The following is a 23,098-nucleotide window of genomic DNA, read 5'->3' on the forward strand; positions in this document are numbered from 1 at the left end:
TATGTTAGTTGATCTGCACCTGGACTCGATTCAAATTTAGGGAAAAGAAAAGTTCAATTCAATTCCAAATGCCATTGGTAATCATCTTAACTTAAAGGAGAATAATCTAGATGCTTTTTCTTTTTACGAAGATGTCACTCTTTTGATACAGTGGATTCTCCTCCAGGAGTATAGGGAGGCGACAGCCGGACACGCTGTTAAAATTAAATTCATATTTTTAGTTTAATTTTATTTTACCTTTAAAAGAAGGCTGTCACAGTCAATGTTTTTTTTTAATTTGAACAGTAGTTAGATTAGAAATTAGTTTTAAATAAGTTGGGAAACAAATTGTCAGAAACTTTAATGTAACTACATTATAACTGTAGGTAGTTTTTCAACAAAATGAGGGTACCAGCGACTTAATAGGCAACCCAAAGACAAAGATGGAGTTGCTGCCATCCAGAAGAAAAGAGACTAGAGAGCGTAGCTCTGAAATATATTTTTAAAAAGTAAATTGAAGCTTACAGGAATCCATTATTGTTTTCCATAAATGACAAGAATTATGTATTGTGCATAGAAATTAATGACAGAATTGAATAACTGTTAATCAAATTGCACATCAAACTGAAGGAGCCAAACACAACGGAAGAAACCATCTAGGTATTTCACAAAAGCATGCTATTGATTTAACAATGAAAATTTACAATATATATATATATGTGTGTGTGTGTGTGTGTGTGTATAAACATTTGTCAAAGACCAGTGGCACAAAAAGATAGCACTCTGTAACCCTATGCAGGTTTGAGGCACGGAGCCTTAAAAAAACATCCATAACAGTTCTCATACAATCGACACAGGGCAAGGAGAGTTCCACACAACCTAGAACAAACCAAACTGAGCAGAGATCGAAGCATTACGAACAACGAGAGATGGGATACATAAACTTTTTCCCAAATTCATAAACAAAAGTTACAACAGAGGACACGGTGCACAGGAGGCCACTTATCGACAGACCAACTAAGACCGAGAATAGACAGAGGCATAGCCTAATTGCTACCAACAAGATATATATGACCGCATAGCATAAATAAGGAGGACCCTACCCGGTTTGCGTAAATCCAGACCAGAAGGACGGAGACTCCAACATTTTCCTCAAAGACCAAACCCTTGCAACCACCATGACGAGGGCCGAGTACATGCACAGGCAAACAAAGAATTAGTGAGGTAGCATAACCATAAACCCATGATAAAGAATAGAGAAAGGGTAGGATGAATATCCACAACGGATCCCTGAAGAGGACACCGGGTTCCATAGTCAAGCCACAAAATTGAGACCAATAGAGCATAGCCAACAGCACCAGAGCCAAGGAAAGCCGAGACACAATAGAGCGCAACCAATGGTCGGAGGGCCAGCAAATACCGAGACCCAACAGAGCATAAACCACGGCCACAGAGCCACAAGACCACCGTCTGCTCACCAGGAGCAAAGTTGTCAGCGACAGTGAAAGGGAACGGAGAATTGAAACCGGAGCAGAGGAATTACCTTGAGTAGACGTCGTCAAGCCATCCTTTCCTTGCAGAACGAACCAGGTAAGAACGCAGGGGAGCAGAACCAAAACCGGCGGAAACATAACCAACTCAACCACAACAGACCGCGCCATAGAGCTGTGTCACATAGACCGTGACCACCTAGCGATGGAGGAGAATTAATTGCCCATTAAAACCTTACCTAAAACCCCAAGCAAATATGAGCGCGGGAAAAATTGAATACAAGGTAACCACCACATAGACTTGCCACATTGGTACTCCAGTGCATTTCTCCTTCTAAGTCAGAATATATATTTTTGCGAACTTTTTCCTTGAAGGAAGATGTTCTAGCACGAACCTCGGCAATAAGCTGTTTCGATTCCACATATTGTAGGGATAGCTAGCCCGTGAACGGCCAACCATCTAACTGTAAAAATTGGATAAGTTCTATCTATAGTCATTAGTGCCTCCTAAAAAGATCTAGTAAATTCATCGAGTTGCTCTAACGGATCGAAACGGCCAGTTACTAATGGAACCTCTTGTCGACTTTCTGTGAAATACTCATTTGGCCGGGGGCTCCCGAACACATCATAAGCCAAACCCGTGCTTACAAATAACCAACCTGCAATGAATAGAGAATGGTAATGCTATGGATAACCCAATATCTAATACTAGTAATAATGTCAGCAAAGGGTTACAGAAGCTTTTGCCTCTGTTCAATACCTAATGACCGAAGTTAACTTTGGTTGGTTAATCCGATCAATTCATCGATGGTCGGCAAGTATGATGGTTCTAATGATGATCCTGCACGTATTCCGTGTTTATCTCACAGGTGGATTCAAAAAACCCCGTGAATTAACTTGGGTCACAGGTGTAATTTTGGCTGTGTTGACCGTATCCTTCGGTGTAACTGGTTATTCTTTGCCCTGGGATCAAATTGGTTATTGGGCAGTGAAAATTGTGACTGGTGTGCCTGAGGCTATTCCTGTAATAGGATCTCCTCTGGTAGAATTATTACGCGGAAGTGTTAGTGTGGGTCAATCTACCTTGACTCGTTTTTATAGTTTACACACTTTCATATTACCCCTTCTTACTGCTGTATTTATGCCAATGCACTTTCTAATGATCCGTAAGCAGGGTATTCCAGGTCCTTTATAGAGAGGAAAGATAGATTGAAAATAACTATTCATAACTTATCGTTCCGAATAACGACAGTAATATATCATCGCCAGGAATATTTATTATTCAAAAATGGAAATATCCATAGAAAATACGGTCCTCGGATTTCTCCTTTCGATTTTGGAGTATTATTCATCCAATACAAACAAATAATTGGAGTAGATTCTCAGACGGAGAAGATGGATTATGGGAGTGTGTGACTTGAACTATTGATTAGGCCATGCAGATACTTTCTCCGATCTACCATATAAATATTTCTGATAAAATGTGTCTCTGTCCCAATTTCCTTATCAGAAATAGGAAGTTTAGCACCTGGGTGGAAAGGCATTGGTCAGTTTGTTCCGTTCCAAGAGAATTCTTTCTATGATCGAATCCGAATCAGGAAGGGCTCCGTGAGATCCGGACAATGGGACAATATTTGTGCTCCAGAATCTTTCCGATTGCTCATTCGAGAATTACGATCTTTAGCTCTAGAATTGAATCATGCTATTATATCTGAGAAAAACTTTCAGATAGATAGAGAGGAAGTTTGATCACAATAAATTGAGATCTTTTATGATTGACTTGGTCCCGGGCATCCGTCATTGTACCCGCAATGATCGGTCATACAATCGCTGTTCATAATGGGAGGGAACATTTACCCATTTATGTAACAGATCGTATGGTAGACCACAAATTGGGGGAATTTGCACCTACCCTACTTTTTCAGGGACATGCAAGAAACGATAAGAAATCTCGTCGTTAATTGAGAAAGACTTGTCATTCATTAGGGAGGATGGAGTCAATGGGAAATAATAGTCCAGGTCCAGAGATACGAGCTTTGGCGAGAAATATACGTATGTCTGCTCATAAAACGCGTAGAGTAATTAATCAAATTCGTGGTCGTTCATATGGACAAGCACCTCGACATCTCGGGGATTGTCACCAAATTCCATGCCGGGTTTTCCCTTTTTTTCTCTTTCCTTTCAACTTTCTAGAATCTTTGCGTGTATATTTTTTTTTTTACTTTTATTGGATGGTGTTCCCCGTTTTAGGTCCTTCGGGGAAAATAAAACTTGAAGAGATGAAATCAAATCTTTCTCAGGACGTCTTTTTTCTAAAACGTGATCCAAATATAATGATATTGTCCAAGTAAAATCCAGTCGAACAAAGAATGGCATCAAAATTAAAATGATAAAATTAAATCTCCCATTAAAATGTACGTGTAATGAAATTTTCAATTTAATTTAATAGAAAAATGTTATGTAGATAAAAAGTGTTTAATAATTTTTTATTCAAATTTAATTAAACAAACATTATATACATATAAAAATTATTATTTAATTACAGAGATTTATATACATATAAAAATTATTATTGAATTATTAATATAAATTTACATAATAAATTAGGGTGAAGCTCTATGGTTTGGAGGGTTTCTAATGCATTGGTGCTTTGAGTGGTTTGGTGACTAGTTTGGGGGTTTGTACTCTTGCTTCCTCCACTTATTCTTGATATAGATGTTTTTACATTTATTCTTGATATAGATGTTTTTAACTTCTTGGTTGGGAATGAATCAATGCTTCAAAAGGCAAAAGACTAACATAGAAGTGAGATTTGAGAAACGGAAGAAGATAAGGAAATGGGATGGGTGCTCAGTAAATTCTAGATCTAAAACTCAAACGATATAGAAACACCAAAAATGGAGGAAACTCTACCTCTCTAAGGGACAACTCATACAAGCAGTGAGTAATGAAGATTCTCTCTTGGAATTACATGGGATTAGGGTTAGAAAAAAGAATGGAGGAGGTGAAATCATTAATCAAGAGAGAATGCCTCGTAGTTCTTTTGCCCCATGCCCCACGAGACAAATGGGGAGGGCAACGGGTCAAGAGATCCTTAAAAAACATCATAAGATTTGGAATGGTAGTGGGGAGATTTAAAAATTAATAGTTGAATTAGGTCCTTAAAGCTAAATGGATTGACATTGCACAATTATGAAGGGTTGCATTATCAATTAATTATAGTATGATGTAAATTTTGTTTATTGGTGGGTCAGTTTTGTAAGGTATATACTTACAAAGCCCTATTTTTGTTGTCCAGTTTAGAGTCCTCCGTAAAAAAAAAATGGAGTTTTGTTAAATAAAGAGGGCTTAAGATTTTTTTTGAAGATGTAGTTATGTATTACTTGATGTATTTGTTGGATAAGAGGGCTTGGGACTTTTTTTTTTGAAGATATAGTTATGTACCACCTGATGTATTTGTTATGATCTAGGCATAAACTAGGATACAAATACAAAATTCTCATTTTGGTTCTAAAAAAATATTATTTAAATTTTAAATAATAATGATAAATCTCTTGTTTCTAAAATGACTTATTATTATAATAATTATTATAAATTACCTTTTTTGAACCATTAAAATTTTAAATTTTAAATTTTAATAAAAAATTCAAATTTCATAAAAATAACAACTCTTCTTTATTATTATATGTATTTTTTCTTAAAATTATAAACCACTTAAAAAGATATACACAAAAAGCACTACATACATTGCGAGACATTTCCACATTGGAAAATGAAATATTAGCCTAAGCTTTAGCTTTGAATTATTTCATTTAGAGGATCACTATTGTTGTTTGACAATGAGGGGTAAGTGCCTATGATTCGCTTGATCGGAAAAGTGACCTTCCAATTTATGCTATCCATTTTTCTAGGAGCTTGGCCATACAAATGATCAGTTCCTACTAAGTGTCAACTATGTCAATAAGAGCTCTTTCCATGAGAGCTTTTATGTAGCAATACAAGTTAACAGTTTGCATATAAGCAAATCCTATAGCTCTAGTGGAATTTCCAACCTCAGGAATCTAATCTCTAGACTCCCGATCCATGTGTGCATCTGGGATAAACCTGCGAGCTTGTTGAACTTGCTCTACATCTGATATTGCCCTCTGGACGACTTTAGGGATAATAGCTCTGTATCGCTCCATAATTTCCATTGAAGAGGATTGAGCACATGTGCCTCTCAAGGTTGGGGGGATGATGTCAGGACAAGAGGGAGCCTTGGGTCTACCTCTTTTGCCTCGACGTGAGGGTCCAATTAGCCAATGTCGAACCATGATGGAGAAGGGGTGGGGGGTGGTAGACGAAATTGAGGAGGGAGGAACAAGTTGAGAAAAAAAGGAGTGAGCAACGGTGAACGACGAAGGGTTGAGGGAGTGATGAGGGCACCATAACATAAAATTAGAACATGGGGGTTTGGGTTGAAGCAAGAGAGGGAGCCAATGATAGATCCAACAAACAACTGGGACAAAACATTAGACTAGGGGAGAACTCAAAAAATAGGTGAGAGGTAGGCTCCCAAATACACATGGCCAATAATGGGGATGGAGGTCCACAAATCAAAGGAGCTTGCAAAGGACAAAGTAGTAAACAAAAAACATTGCAAATTCGAAATAGAGTTGGAAGGGAAGAGCAAGAAAAAGTCGAACCTGAAAAAGAAAGTCTCGTGGAGAGGAGTGATATGCAGGAACAAAAGGAGACTTGAATTGTCGAGACAAACGACTATAACTAGGGCTTATGTCTGCATGTCCTCCATAAAGCAACACTGACATTCTAGAGTTGCATATCCCAGAGGAATTCTTCCATGGCTGGTGGATTATAAGTTAATCCAAGCTCCTCCTACTTGCTGCACTCCTACCTTCTCCCCACTTCGAAACTTAATAACCTTGTCCCTACCTATATTCTACCATAATTCAAGCTTTGGGTATGCAAATGTGTAAACCACCACACTAGTGTACCTTCCCAACCCCTCACACACTTCTAGTCTGCGCAAACAAAGACTTACCACCTTCATATAATCCCTTACAGTGGCGGGGTGGCCATGTCCATCAATCTCACTGTTGGCATCATGCTGCGTGGCAGATAGGCACCCCCATGGAGTTATTAAAAATATATACTATTAAAATAATAATATAAATTAAAAAGGTTTAAAATGAATAATTATTTAACTATTTAAGTTTTACAATTACTAGTTTGGAATAGGGCTTTGAATTTTGATTTAATTATTAATAATTTTTTTTTCTAAGTAATATTGTTCTATTGATATGGTACAAAAAGAGGTTACAGAGAGGCTTGACTTCAAAGTTGTTGAACATCAATCATCACCAAAAATGAATCTGTTTGTTTTGGATTGCCCCAACATAGGGGAAACCAGTCCATTGAACCATAAACACTGCCCCAGCATAGGGGAAACCCGCCCATTGAACCAGAAAGAAAACCACTCCTGGGTAAACATTGTTTTTCCCAAAAGACTGAGAGAGAAAAAAAACATGTCTAGAATAAAAAAACAAGAGTCCTAAAAACACTGCCCAGATTTAGACATATCCACCTGGCAGAAAATAACATTAACAGGTTGCCACGCTTCTATTCGGTGGATCCTCTGGGGCGGTTCCTCCTCGATTCTACACGCAAATTGGTACCAGTCATCATCCGCGTTAGACACGCCATGTCCCTGCGTTGGTGGAGCCTCCTCAGTGCCACCTGTGCCCATCTGCGTTTTAGAAGTGTCGTTCAGTTTGCTTCCCGAAGCCTTCGTGCCATTATGCTTGCCGCTCTCAGTTGAAGGACCACCAGCTATATCCTTGCCATGCAAAGTCGCTCTGCCTTCGGTTTGTGGCTTATTGCTAGGAATGCTGATTCCTCGGTTGCTTGAAGCTTCCATGCTCTGCTTGCCCTTGAGCCTAGTTAGAGGAGCTTGCGGCTCAGATTCTTCCGCAAAGGAAATTGTTACAATAGCAGTGATTATAGGCCGATTTAAGGTGCTTCTGAAATGGAACTGGGTGCTGTGGGGAGAAGGCTAAGGTGGAAGAGGGAAATCCGCAGCGTGGATTGCTACGTCTATCCCTTCAACGACTTGGATTCTAGCACGACCCCTGCCACTTCTGGTATTTGGGTAGCGGCTGAGAGGATTGAGCGTATCAGTGGAGGAGTCAGGGGAATCGATGGCTGAGCTGGTCGAAGCTGACATGTGAATGATGCCTCCGCGGGTTCTGCCGCGCCTGTTGCGCATTCGGTGCCTAATGCGAGCCATAGCAGAATTATGAGTTAAGTTGACATCAAAGGAATTGGAAGTATTTCGACGCGAAGAGTGAGCAAGAGAGGTCTGGGCTTGGTCTAAGATGCAGTGTGTGGAGTGAGAGAAATGAAAACCATTGCCAAGATCCAGGCAAGGAAGTAACCAACATCCACTGCCGGTCACGGTGCGAATGCAAGGTTCAGCAGTTTGCTGAGGGCAGATGCCTTGAAGCAATAGAGGAATTGCATGTCGTTTTGTAGGGGCCATGGGTATGAGGGAGATGAATGTATCTCGGCTTTCGGATTCATTTATTGCCTTCTGCAATGTGTTATGAATTCCCTTGAGGTTGGCGCGGGGGACGATGCTGGTAGCCATATGGCTCTCCTGTCTGCCGGCCGGCCATCTAATCGCATTAATTAGCAAGATTGACACCCGCATCTGGGTGCGTTTCTTCCTCATTTTCCCTTTCCTTTTGCACCAGATCATTGTAATCCTGCAGTTGTGGAGTGGTAGCTATAGTGTTAAGTGTTCCTACATGAAGAGTCTTTCCACTATCAATTTCGATGTTAGCTAAGAAATCTGCTACTTTGTTACCATTCCGACGAATGTGCTTAATGGTAACTGCTCTGTGAGTTAATAGCCATTGTTCAATCTGCTCCAACCGTTCCGCCAATCTCCAACTGCTACCAACTTTGTGTGATGGGGTTCCCTGTAATATTTGATTTACCATGTTAATAAGAATCTGAGAGTCCCCTTCAATTATAAGTGGGAAGAGACCATGGCTCTGAGCAAGGAGAAGTCCTTGCCATAACCCTTCTAATTCAGCCGAGTTATTTGTATCCCAACCAATTGAACCCATAAAAGTTTGGAGAACATTGCCCTTGTGATTTCTGAAGATTCCTCCAAATCCTGCTTTACCTGGATTACCTTTAGATGCTCCGTCAAAGTTGAGTTGAACCATGTGTGGTGGAGGGGGAGTCCATCTGTTAGGTGTCGCTCTTGGAGGAGAAGTTTTACCTTGGTGAGCCTGCTTGTGGTGCCACTGGAGGTTCCAATTTACCCATATATTTTGTTCCTGAGGAGTGGAGGGGAAATCATCGTCAAGCCATGTTTGGAGCAGCAAGGTTTCTCGAAGGTTTTGACATATGTTATTCCATAGAACTTCTATAGGAGAGGAGTGGTCCTTGAAGATGCGAAAATTTCTCTCTTTCCATATAGTCCACATGAGAAAACCTGGTATGAGTTTCCATAAAGCATTTAACAATTTGCTTTTGTAAGGACAGGTTGTCCAAGTGCGTATACTGTTGGTGGAATCCTCCTTACTTCGTCAATCTCTTTGACATCTGAAGCTGACTTTGTCCCAAAGTCTGTTTGCCAACGGACATGAGTTTAGAAGATTCTTAGTGGTTTCTTCCTCCTGTTTACAATTTGGGCACATGGAAGGTCCGTGAAAGCTTCGTTTCCGTAGATTGTCCCAAGTAAGGATTTTGTTTTGGTAGAGCAACTAGAGGAAGGTAGATATTTTTGGCCAAATTGGGGGATCCCAAACTTTGTTCTAGAGATGATCCTTGACTGTAAGATTCCTTAGAATTATATGATAAGCTTCTTGTGACGTGAAGGTTCCTCTCGTTTCATAACCCCATCTAATGATATCTTTCTTATCAGAGTAACTTATTTTCTTGTTTGAGAGTTCTGTTTCTAGACTATCTTTGATGATCTGCGTGCCTTGCCTGAGAATGTGATTCGAGCTTATCCATTGCCTATATCCTTGGGTGTGAGTGGGCTTCCAAAGTTGATTTACCTTGATCATCGGTTGTTCTACCCAATCCTATAGCTGGTGGGGAGTGATTAGGTCCTTCAATTTGGGTCTTTGCTGCCATGAATCCTCCCAAAACCTTGCATTATCTCCATTCCTGATTTCCCAGAAGCTGTGTTGTTGAATTAGATCTTTATGTTGTTTAGCTGCATTCCAGATTAGGGAACCTGGGCCAACATCTTTGAGCCGAATTAGATCATCTATTGGTCTATTATTGGCATATTTTTTTGTCCAGAGGATCGCCCAAGGAGTATGTGGGTCTGAGATCCATTTCCACCATATGCGTGCTCCCATGACCGCGTTGCTGTGTTGAGGATCACGTAATCCAATGCCTCCAGAATTTTTCGGGAGGCAAACTGTGTCCCACTTTACCAAAGCCCATTTTCTCTTTTGCTTCGTACTTCCCCATAAAAAAGCTCGTTGAAGATTTTTGATTGCTTTGAGAACCCATTTGGGTGCTGCCAGTACTGAAAAGAGGTAAAGCGGCATGGATTGTAACACTGCTTTGATTAAAACTAGACGGCTTGCCATGTTGAGAGCTCTGAAGGTCCAAGAAGAGATACGGGCTTCCAGTTTTTCTAAGAGCACCTTCCAGGATGAGTGCTTTAAGGTAGAGGCTGTCATTGGAGCACCCAGGTATTTGGAGGGGAGAGCCGCAATCGAGAAGCCTAGGATTCTAGCAATGGAGGACTGAGTTATGGCAGGGGTGTGAAAGAAAAAGATTTGGGATTTAGCTTTGTTAATGCAAGCGCTAGAGGCATCCGAAAAATCAGATAAAATGGTTTTTAATTTGAGGGCTTCCTGGACTAAGGGATGACAAATAACATATTGTCATCCATGAATTGCTGATGGGTGAAAGCAGGGGTGTTGGGAAACGAAAGGCCTCGTAATTGCTGGGAATGAAGGGCATCTTTGATGTATCGCCCAAGACCTTCTGCCATAATAACAAAAAGAAAGGGTGAGAGTGGGTCACCTTGTCGGATACCTCTGGATGGGTGAAAGGGGGTGGATGGGATACCATTGACTAGAATTGAAAAGAAGGTAGAGGTAATAAGACTCATTACCCATCTAACCCATGGGGGGGCGAAGCCAAAGGCGAGAAACATTTTTTGAATAGACTTCCAGCTTAAACTATCAAAATCTTTTGAAAGATCGATTTTTAGGAGCATACCTGCCTTTTTGGACTGCTTTAAGGAGTGAATGATTTCGTGAGTGAGAATAATGCCATCCATGATCTGCCTTCCTTTCACATATCCTAATTGCTCCGGTGATATAATTAATGGAAGCAGGGGTTTGAGGCGCGTGGCAATAACTTTAGAGACGATTTTATATATGACATTACATAATGCAATAGGTCGGAATTTGTCCAGAGTCTGACTGTGTTCCTCAGGAATGCGGGCGATGAAGGTTGCGTTCAAAGATGGAAGCATCCATCTATTAGCCATGGATTCCTCAACTACTTTCCATACCTCCTCTTTGATTAGATCCCAGAAGTTGTGGAAGAAGTCGGATGTGAAGCCATCTAGTCCAGGAGCTTTTTTGAGCTGTCGCATTGCTATTTCCACTTCTTGTAAAGATATAGGCCTGAGAAGGATTTGATTGTGTTCCTTTGTTATGATCTTAGGAATTTTCTTAGTGATTTTCTCTATAGCTAGTAACCAATCGATCTGCGGTTCCTGATGCACCATCCGAAAGTGGGTGAGGAGTTCCTGTTCTATATCCTCGTGTTTCTCCAGTTGTTCCCCTTGTCGATTCTGGATGTGAGTAATGTTGTTATGCATTCTCCTTTGGATAGTAGTTCGGTGGAAGAACTTTGTGTTGCGTTCGCCCTCTTTAAGCCATCTGATTCGTGACTTTTGTTTCCAAAGTATTTCTGCCTGCTTTGCTCTCTTTGAGATTTGCATTTGTAGGTGGCTTTCCTGTTCTGCTAGGGCATCAGATCTGCCTTCAGTTATGATTCTCTGCTATAATTTTTGCATTTCTTGATCAAGAGCACCTTGTGCTTGGAAGATATTGCCGAAGGTAGAGTGATTCCACTGTTTGATGTTTATCTTGAGATTTTTGAGTTTTTGCTGGAGTTGATACATTTTTGCGCCTTCCGATGGATTGAAGTTTTTCTAGACCGCTGTAATCAAGTTGTGAAAGTCTGGATGAGTCAACCAGAAGGCTTCAAATTATTAATAATTATTAGATGAATGGTAGGGATTCAATGATCAACTAATATTCTAGAATAATTATAATAGTATTTACAGATCAAAGGTTGAGATTTATTTCAAAAGTAGTTATTTCTTTTATGTTCTTTTAATTCAAATGGTTAATTAAAAAAATATATATCATATGAACACATGTTCATATGATCATGAGGTATAGTTTTTTGGGCATGTGGTATTAGTAAGCCATGGTATTATAACAAAACCTATTTACAAGTTAAAAATCTCCACGCTGAAGTGGGACGAATCTCCATTGTTAAAATATTGTTAATTTTTTTTAAGTATAAATATATTTAACTCTTATACAACTTGAGTGGGCCTAATGGTTAAGAGCATGTGTTTCCTCGTAAGAGGTCACAGGTTCAAAACCAGATAGGAGTAGAGTATGTATGCCTTCGTAGACTTAGCAGTCAAATCGTTGCGCAGAGGTGGGTCCTTTGTCCCACAAACAAGGGGATTTCATACACCACTTTGGTGTCTAGTAGGTGGTTCAAAACCAGAGGGGGTAGAGTATGTATGCCTTTGTGCGGAGGTGGGTCCCTTGTCCCACAAACAAGGGGGTTTCATACAGCAATTTGGTGTTTGGCCGGCTTGGCCGTGACCTTAACATTGGATTATATATATATATATATATATATATAATTTAAGATAAAGCTATAATGTAGTTAAGAAGTTGTCTAATGAGGTGACAATTTCGCTCGAAATTTGTTTTGCTAGAAACCCAACAATTTTTGGATTGCAAAATCTCAAATTTTTAGTGTTTCAATGATGATTTTAACACTAAAATTGAATTCAATATCATTAAAAACCCCTAGAGCACCCCAAACTCCACAAATTGACTACTATTGTTTTTAAAAATTCCAAATAAAAACTCCTTAAAAAACCAATCTTTTTCTAATAAAAATACCACCTATTAAACATTTAATTAATTTTTATTATTTTTTAATCTGCTTAATATGAAATATTTTATAAAATAAATATTTTGATATATATATATATATATCCCAAACCTTTAGTTTATTTAATTATATTAATAAAATATTTAATAACACAATTTAATAAAATATCATAAAGTAAAAGTTATTTCCGCACCTTTATCAGTATGTTCATTTTCTAAACCAATTTGACTGCAACGTGGCACTTTTCACGTACAAACATGGTCAACATTCCGCTATCGCAAGGGTTAAACCTTCCTTTGTTTATACATGTTCTGTTGGGATAAATTTTGTGCACCTTCCGATTGTGTTCAACAGTCTTTATTTTGGTTTATCGTAAAATTTTATGTTTATTTTAGATTTAAATATATACTATTAAAAACATATTTATTTTTTAATCAATATTAATTATTATTGGCTTGTATTAATATTTAAATATATATAATGATGGTTATAAATATTTTATTGAAATTATTTTTTATTTATTAAGTTATTTCTATATAAAATTGACTTTTTTTTTTGGGGTGTGATTCACTACATTGTATGTGTAGAAAATGTATGTGGAGAAAATCTGCGAAATTCTGCCACTGCTAATACAAATAATTTGAAACAAATTTCTATTTATATAGATACAATTTCTCTACTTATTTTGTAGCTAGATAGGAACATAAATAAATACACAATCATACAATTCAAAACACAATTTTTCTAGGGAACCCAACTGGTATTGGTTTGTATTAATATTTAAATATATACCATGATAGTTATAAATATTTTATTGAAATTATTTTTTATTTACTAAGTTTAAAAAAAGGAATTACTTGTTATTAAGTCATTTCCACGTAAAATTGATGTGTTTTTTTTGGTGTGATTAACTCCAACGTATGTGTAGAAACTCTATGAAATTTTGCAAGTGTTAATACAAACAATTTGAAACTAATTTCTTTTCATATAGACACAAAATTTCTCTACTTATTTTGCAGCGGAATAGGAACATAAATAAATACACAATCACACAATTCAACAACACAAATTTTCTAGGGAACCCAACTGGGAAAACCCTCTACTTGATTGAGAATCTTACTAAAGAAGAATGAGCAATAGATCTCTTACAATACAATATAGTTTTGATAGAGAATACAATGATCTCCCAGCTTGAACTAAGCTTGAAACAATATGCAAGACCCCATCTGTTTGCCTTCTTGCCTTTGCCTGAATGAGTGCAAATTCCTTGCAAAAATCCTAGGAAATAAGCCCCTATTTCCTAATGAATGGGCTGCTCCTATTTCTTAGGAATTAGCCCTTATTTCCTAGCACATTCCTAAGGAAATTCCTCATGTTAACACTCCATAGTTTTCCTAGGCTGAAAAAGAAACTGCAAAGGTAACCAAAACCACTTTCAAAGCTGGGACCTAGCCCTTTTAGGTTAAGAGAGGGCTCTCTTTGTATGATTTTTAATTTTAATGTTTAGATTTTAGGCTAGGTATGAAAGGGAAAGATAGATTTTTTAAAGTGTTGGTTGTAAAATGGAAGAGAAGTCCATTGCGCATGGGGTCATAAGATCTTCAGTAATCAATTAAAATAAACAAAGGCGCAGAAAACATGGTGAGGTAAGCAAACTCCTGGATCTAGTAGAGATGTCGTGGTGTGAATGATAATTAATTTCAATTAAATATAGAACATACATAGATGAATTATATACTTAATATCAGAAAGAAAACATTTATATTGTTTAACAAGCCAGAGTAGAGTACTGAAAGTAAATTCAACCCTTAATCTTCTTGTAAACAATTTAGGAAGGAAAACATTCATGTGAAACTTGAAAGGAAACATATTTACAAAGAGGAAGACATCACCATTTGTTTGACACAAGAATCCTAAAACCAAATTGCCTCTGTATTACTGAATTGATTACTTCAAATGTATTTCACTGCTTACAATTATAGAAAAATATTTTCTTCTTGCATAATCCAACCCTTACTGAGTCTTTTTACAAAATATTTATAGACTTTGTCTCGAATAAATTCAGACTTCAAATAAAACTTATTACAAAATAATATCTACTAAAAACATGTAGATATTTCCAAAATAGAACTAAGTAACAGGAAATGTAGACTATTTCAAATTTTCTATTCAAACTTTGAAGTGAGCTGTCGCTGACAATAGCTACTTTTTCTCTTCTTCTGTTTGTCTGTTGCCAAAACTGTAGGATTTATGTTTACCCTTATTCAACCAGCTCTAGTAACTTATCCCATCGCTCGTCACTTGGAATGACAAAATTTACCATGTTCTTGAATCTCTCATCTACTTTTGTGTATGTCTCAAAAGTTGGCTTATTCAGAAATAAATGATGAATTCCATGCTGAATAAAGAGATCATGTTGTAGGTCTTCCATGAAATCTTCTCCACTTTTAGTTCCTCTGACTTTAGCAAATTTAGATGCGTCTACAATGATATTACATAATTGACCTTGCTTTTTTCTAATGGAATCAATTTTCCATTGGAAGCTCTTAAGGCTAGGAGCTCTTTCTCCTGCAATACATTGAATTTTCTATTGAATCTTTTTATTTGTAACTCTAATTCTTTGCACTTATTTTCTAATTGTACCATAAGATTTTTCTTTATCAACACTCTTTTGACTTCCATCACGTCATCTGTTCTATCATGAATGTTAAGTTCTTCAAGCTCATATGTAGTTTTGGAATTCAACATTTTTATAATCCTGTGTGCTTCTGTTGGTCTATGCTCAATTTCAACTTTTGTCTGCTCAATTACTGCCTTAACATTGTTCACCAGCTCTACTTGTTAAAAAATGATCTAAATGGATGGCCACAATTCTGTAATATTTTCATTAATATTGTGACAAATGTTGCGCTTGGCTTCTGCTATCATTTGAGTGGTAAGGGGTTGATCTTCATTTTTTTTAAATTTTCTAAATTAATTTAAAATTCTTTTGTACCTCTGCTAGGCATGCATTGTCTGCTCTGATCTTGTTTTCTTCCATCTTTGTGAGTGATGTTGTTAACTTCTCCTTTTCCTTATTTGTCAAAGATAATTTTCCTAAAGCTTGGGCTAGCTTCTCAGAAGAATCTGAAGTTGATGCTTGTGATCTTCATATTTTTAAATTTTCCGAATTAATTTAAAATTCTTTTGTACCTCTGTTAGGCATGCATTGTCTGCTCTGATCTTGTTTTCTTCCATCTTTGTAAGCGATGTTGTTAACTTCTCCTTTTCCTTATTTGTTAAAGATATTTTTCCTAAAGCTTGGGCTAGCTTCTCAGAAGAATCTAAAGTTGATGCTTGTGCTGTTTGTTGTGTTTCCTATTGTGTTGATGTACCCGCTGCTTCCAGTTGTTCCTTTAGGGGATTTTTGAGGTCTAAAATGGGCCTCCTAAGAAAAATGTAAAACCAGAATAAACTTTATAAGAACCAATAGGATTCAAGATGATGATGTCAACCATGGGGGATGATTCACCATTTTTGGAGTAGAAAAGTACAAAGATTATAAAATAATAAAATTATTTTTTCAATTCGTATTTTAAACTTATCTCCCTAAGTTTTTACTCAAATGTCAAGTGAGAGTACTCATTGGTTGCAAAATTTAATTCCTCATCCAAGGAGTACCCATGTTGCATACTTTCGATGAACCCTACTACACGAAGAATGAGAAATACATGAAAAAACGCGATTGCAATCATGTTTTTCATGTATTTCTCATTTTTCATGTAGCAAGGGCCATCGAAAGTAGGCAACATGGGTACTCCTGGGATGAGGAATCAAATTCTGCATCCAACGAGTGTTTTCGCTCGAAATTTGAGTAAACCCATATGGAGATAAGTTGAAAATACGAGTTGAAAAAATAGTTTTGTCTTTTTTCCCTCTAAAATTTAATGATGTAATCTAATCTTATTTTATTATTTCCACTATTATTTTATAATTTCCTTAAGAGGCCCATTTTAGACCTCAAAAATCCCCTAATTCTTTTCCTTCAATAGTGCTTCCATATCCTCTTCCATCTTTTGGATTCGAACATTCTTTTCAACTACTATTTTGAACAATTTTTCTTTTTCCATCTCCAGATTGGTTACTTCTTTGGCCTGAGGGTCCTCTGTTGTTGGAAGCTTAATCTGTTTCTTGAGGGCTTGAATATCTGCAATTTTGTTTTTATAATCTTACCGGCTCCCTTGACATCACTAGGGTCATATCCTAGTTTGATAATTAAATCTTCTAAAGTTTTGATTATGGTGTCTTTCGCCAAAGAAGACATTCTTTCAATCTTCAACTGTGAGTGCATATTATTCAAAGATGTTTGTAACTGAGAGGCAACCATGGCTGAACTAGTCATTGTAATCTTCTGCAATTATGGGAGCTGGAACTGTAGGTTCCAAAAAGGCCATTTGGAAATGCCCTTTTTTTGAGTTAAATGCAGATAGCAATATGTGTTGGGTGGTGCCAGTTTTCTTCCAAAATTCTGAATATGTTGAAGCCTTCAAAGCTTCATTCTTCAACTTGATTTCCCTGTATCTTGCAAAAATGCTCTGTTGTGCTGGAATATGAGATGTAGAAGAGATAGGAGACTGAGTTGTCTCCTCTATATATGGAAAATAAGTGGTAGGAGTACCTGTCAAAACCATTGTCCGTTTCTCCCGTGAATCTGTTTCTTCTGAGGATTCTTCTTGAATATTTATTACTTGAGGATCAATCTTAGTAGTGGTCTTTAGATCCTTCTTCCACCTCTTGAAGACAAAGAAGTCTACAGCTTGGGCTTTTGAATCAGTAGGGGACATACTCTCCCTCGATCTCTTGATTTCTTTGTCTTTTGGAATAGGAGTTTGCAGAGATGATTGATTGACTATCTGCTCTTCAGCCTCCTGTAATGTGTTCTCTGTCCACTTCTCCTGATTAGCATACTTCTCTATCTCTGACCTAAGTGTATGTGCATATGGAGTAGACTTTTGTTCAACTCTCAACTTTTAAATTATCCCTAATGGATCATAAGACCAAGTGAAGCTTGGTTTAAATTTCATCTGTTTTAATATTTTCTCCACTTCCTTTGCTGTTGCTCTGGTATTTACAATATATGGCCCAACATTTGCCTTTAATTTAAATTGTTCCTTCTTTTTATTTGACACAAAGTGAAATTCATCCATATTTAACATTGTCTAGCATATTCAAGGGAAAAGATTCTCATTGGCACAAACACTTGTAGTTTATAGGGAGGAATCTCACACCCATAGATTCTACTTTTTGTATAATTCTGATATAAATACCAGTATCCAACTTTTTATTGTTCTGATAGATGCAAAACCTTCTCTATCTCTGGTGAAATCCTTGATATAGCATCAATGTTGAGTAAACACAAGGATGTATGTAGAAACTTATCCACAAAATCGGTGAATGAATAATCCTCTGATTTTCTTCTGACTAAAGAGGTCCAATGAATGACTGACAATGGGGTACCCTGATCATCCATATTCTGTAATTGGAACTTGATCATGTCTGCCTTGTAAAATAACATGAGATATACTAAAACTGATTGGTGTTTGAACACACCTTCAACTTTAAACTTGAGAAACTGCTCATGTATGACATATGATAAGAACTGATTGTAATTGAAAAGAATTGAAGGCTTCTGACCAACTACAAATTCTGATAAAAATCCTAGCACTGCCTCATCAACCCATTGGTCTGAGTGATAAACTAATAGACAAGTAACCATGGAAATGACTTATCTTGACATCTCAGGGAAAATATAAGCAAAGTATGGGGGATTTGTTTTGGGTAATTCATAATTCTCAAGCAAAAAACATTCAAAAATATGAGCTCACTGGAAGAAGGTAAGCTGTTTTTATAACTCCGTAAGTGCAATAGTAGAAAGTGGATGTAAAGAGGCTTGGGGGATTTATCTAAAGTTCTTGACATATGATTTCTAGGGTAATTGAAAATAGGGCTTCATTTTTCTAAGCAATTATTGCTTTCTGGCTGGGGAGGTACCTGAGATGACAACAGGTAGCGAATTCATGGAAAATATGAGTTTGAGGAAAGGTAAATTGGGGGAGAAATGCTCCCCAGATACTTAAATCATCACTCTGGTCTAAATATTTATGTTTTTCCCAATTATGGATCTCATACAAATCAAATTCGCACCACGTTTCCGCTATCTTGTACTGGGTATCAATAAAGGGAGTCCTATCTAAATCAGGGACAAGGGGTGCCAAAGGATTTTCATTTGAAATCTTTTCCTTCCATTTATGTGAAGACATCTTAATTTTAATGGAAAAATCAAAGAAACAAAGTTACTGGGCTGTAGTTGACTAAGAATTATAGAAGGAGATCTTTGCAGAAGGCGCTAGTGAGCTTGGATATCTTTCAATCTAAACTTGCATGGATGCAATGACAAGAAAAAGGGAATAATACAGGTGGATACAAGATTTCATAAAGGGATTTGAAGGAGATCAATGATATTATTACCGTTTTGGAGCGTAGCATTTATGAGAAATTCATACATTGGAAGAATATTATTTAATGGGCAACGACTATATAAATGTTGTCGAGAGATTTAAATACCAACGGTTACATGACATGGAGGATAGGTGACGTGGACAGATGAATGATTGACAAATGGAGTAGGAATGAATGGGAAAAAGGAAGCATGAGATGGTGGTTTTCTCTTGGGGGGGGCCTGTTGGGATGGAAGAGTGGTAAATGGTATCAGGAGAGGACCCCCCGAAAACTTTATGAGGTCGACACGTCGGTGTGGTGGTGTATTTGGAAACCATTTTTCACCCCCTGCCCCCCTCCGTTAAGTCCCAAAATCTCGGGGGAGGAGGGGGGGTCCGAACGTCATCCCCCACCATTGATTTGGGCGTGGATGATCACAATTGTCGGAATATGTATTTGATTTATAGAAAACAACAAATTGTCGTATCAACTTTATTTAAAACATTTTAAAAGAAACTCTAATAAAATGATTATCGATGACATTTGAACTAGCATGCCCTTTGGGGTTTTATTGCTATTTTTTTTTTTTTGTCTTTTTATATTTCTTTTTTCCCCTTAATTTTTTTTTTTTTTTTTTTTAAATTTCTTTTCTTTTCTATTTTTTTTTTTTTTTATTATCTATTAGACTAACCTAAGTACCCACGGGGGATTTAAACCGGTGACCTATCGCAAGGAGTGCCTTAACAGTGCACCCATTCACCGTCAATCCAAAACCTCGTGGGCTTCTATTTTTCTATTTTGATTTTTATAGGCTAAACAATTTAAAATGAAAAATCATTTTTTACAATATCCCTGTGGGATAAATGGCTAAATAACCATATTAGACTACTATATTTATAGGACCCTAACACCTCACATGCTCACAAGCTCACAAACTCGTTCTTAAGAATGAATACATTTGTGCCTTCGTTCCTCCATATAAAATTTTTGAATGGCTAAATCTAGAAAATTATATTTTAGGAATTGATTTTGTGATTGAAGAATTAATTGAGTTGAACTAAATCATGCAAGTCGTCTCATCTCAATTCTAGAACTTGAGATTCAATCACTCATCCTTTTCCCAATTTAACTCGCACTAGAAGACAAGAAACTCGGCCTTCTGCTTTTTCACATTAGTTAACTGCTTCATTACTTGTCCTAACTTTTTGGAACTCATCCTAAATTATAGGAACTTGTCCTAAGTTGTAGGGACTTATCCCAAATCTTAGGAATTCATCCTAACTTATAGGAATTAGCTCCTAACTTATAGGAATTGATTCCTAACTTATAGGAATTCAAGCATCCTAAGGAATAACTCATTGAGGTCCCTTTGCTTAAGGCACAAATCAAGGAACCTTTATCATTACTATTTTCAACACTTCCTATTAGTGAGGAAGGTGCTTCTAGAAGAACCTCATCCACTTGGATCTATCTCCAATATTACCACATACTCCGTTGCTGCAACTGCTCTCTCTGAACTAGAAGACTTCCCTACTTTCTTCTATAGAACTCGCTTTGAAGACACATTCTTTCTCACCATGTTCTGATATTCCATCACTTCAATCACAAGTTCCATGTACCCTGTGTACCTTTGTGGATACTTCTTCTGGCTAAGGTGGTACTGGAAGATTCAAATCTCTTATGATCTCCCTTAACCAGATCCTTTGCCCACTTGGCTCGAGCTCTCCCTATACTAGAAGTCTCTGACTAAGTGGTTGACTCCACTCACCCTAGGCTATGGTCATCATCATCCTACTAGTCAGCCCAACTGCCAACTAGCTTACACTGAAACTGAGACATTGGTTGAGGCTCCATCTTGAGAGCTCTATCCCGCTCTCGCTCAACCACTTTCTCTACTCTAAAATCTCCATGCCTTGTTGCTAAAGACTACATTTGCCTCTACCTGCAACTTGTAGAGATTCTTCACCCTCACACCTATTTGCTTATTACATCCAAAAACTAAGTGCTAGAGGTATGCCTTACCTCTATTGAAGATGATATCATATCCCTTGTCCTCAAGGATAGCTACAATATTTTTCCTCAATCCTGGAACATATAAAACATCTATGAGATGAAGAGGATTACCTAACTCCCTCTGAAAACTAACAATACCAACTCCTCTAGCTGCATACTAACCATCATCTCCTAACTCAATCTAAAATTGTAGGTTTTCCTCCTTTAGGTGGAATAAATTCTTCTTGTTCTCGATCATGTGGAAGGATGCTCCTTAACACATCTAGCAAGTACTTTGCCTCTTCTTTTTCTCATCACTACAACTTCTGCTACTTCAAAATGCTTGCATCTCCAGCTATAAAATAAACCATTATCAATCTCTCTTGGTTTCTCCAAGAAGATTGAACATATGCTACTCAAATTGCACACTAGCTTCTCTCTTTCTCCTTCAAGATCATCAGCTCTTAGGGACTTCTAAGTTACCCACTAAAAATTTCCTCTACTGCTTCAAAGGATCACGTTCTTGGGGTTTTTGTCAAAATTCCCTCTTATTAGTGAGATGCCTCCCTGTATTCACTGAACTAGGACTTCACCAAACTACCCTCTTGTTGTCTCTTGGATTCTCTAAGAATGACAATCCTAGGGCTTGCAAATCTACCCTTTCATTGTGACACATCAACTCCTTTGTCACTCTTCTCATGCCTCCAAAACTTCCCACACATTATCAACAACTTGACTGATCTAGGGCTCCAACATTGATGTTCATCACCTATGTAAAAGTCTCCATCGTTTCCTTGATTCTTCCCACTAACCTCCACTTCAAGGCATCCCAATCTATAGTCCTCAACACCCACTATTCTTTCCATAGTCTGAAGTACGTCTCAATCTCTTTTCTTCTCTGAACTAGATTGCACAGAGAATGAATTATGGAATTGTTCTTGCATAGGAGATAAGTCTCAACTAGGGCATCAAAGATTTCTCACATATCAATATCCTAACAACTTTTAGATGACTGATCTAAGATAATCTACTTTCAATTACCCTAATTGATAACCCTCCATCGCCTTACAATGATCAACTTGGAAAGATAATCCCTTACCTATTCAAGACATATTCTTCTATCCTGAAAGAACTCATATCTGAGCACTCTTTTATGAGGATTCGACCCTCCCTATAGGGTTCCTAGAAAACTACAAGAGCGCCTTACTTTTGGCCTCCAAAACAATCCTCAAAAGCTACGCTATTCCTCTCATACAAACCCTCATCTCTTGCTCCGGTCCCATAGATTATGAGACCCTATTTCCTACAAGAAACTAGACCTTATGACCCTTCAATACACTGCTCATAGGGGTTTCGAACCTCTTCTTAAAACCAAAACTTATGTAGCTTGCTACACAGAGGAAATATGCCTATAACTTGTGCCCAAAAATTCCTAACAAACTTGATTGACATTTGCTCCCACACGAACATGCTAGAATTAGGGAAGCAAAATTAACCTCTTCCTCTTCTCAACAATTTGACTTGGTTCCTTAGGGTTGCGGCACCTCATTCTTTCCCTCTTACTCTTGATCGAATGCACTTTATGGATGTTGATGGTCTTTATACTGATCTTTGGTTTGATACTATGTAGAAAATCCGTGAAATTCTACAACTACTAATATGAACAATTTAAAACTAATTTATTTTCATATAGACACAAAATTTCTCTAGGGAAACCAACTAGGAAAACCCTCTACTTGATTGAGAATCTTATTGAAGAAGAATGAAAACTAGATCTTTTACAATACAATATAGTTTCAATAGAGAATACGATTATCTCCCCACTTGAACTAAGTTTGAAACAATTTGCAAGACCCCTGATCTGCTTGCCTTCTTGCCTTTCCTGAATGAGCCTAAAATCCTTGCGTGATCCTAGGAAATAAGCCCCTATTTACTAGCGCATTCCTAAGGCAATTCTTCCTTGC

This window comes from Pinus tabuliformis, chromosome 2_2, assembly GCF_031772625.1.
Source record: "Pinus tabuliformis cultivar Carrire ecotype Pingquan chromosome 2_2, CPIR1, whole genome shotgun sequence".
Classification (NCBI taxonomy): domain Eukaryota; kingdom Viridiplantae; phylum Streptophyta; class Pinopsida; order Pinales; family Pinaceae; genus Pinus; species Pinus tabuliformis.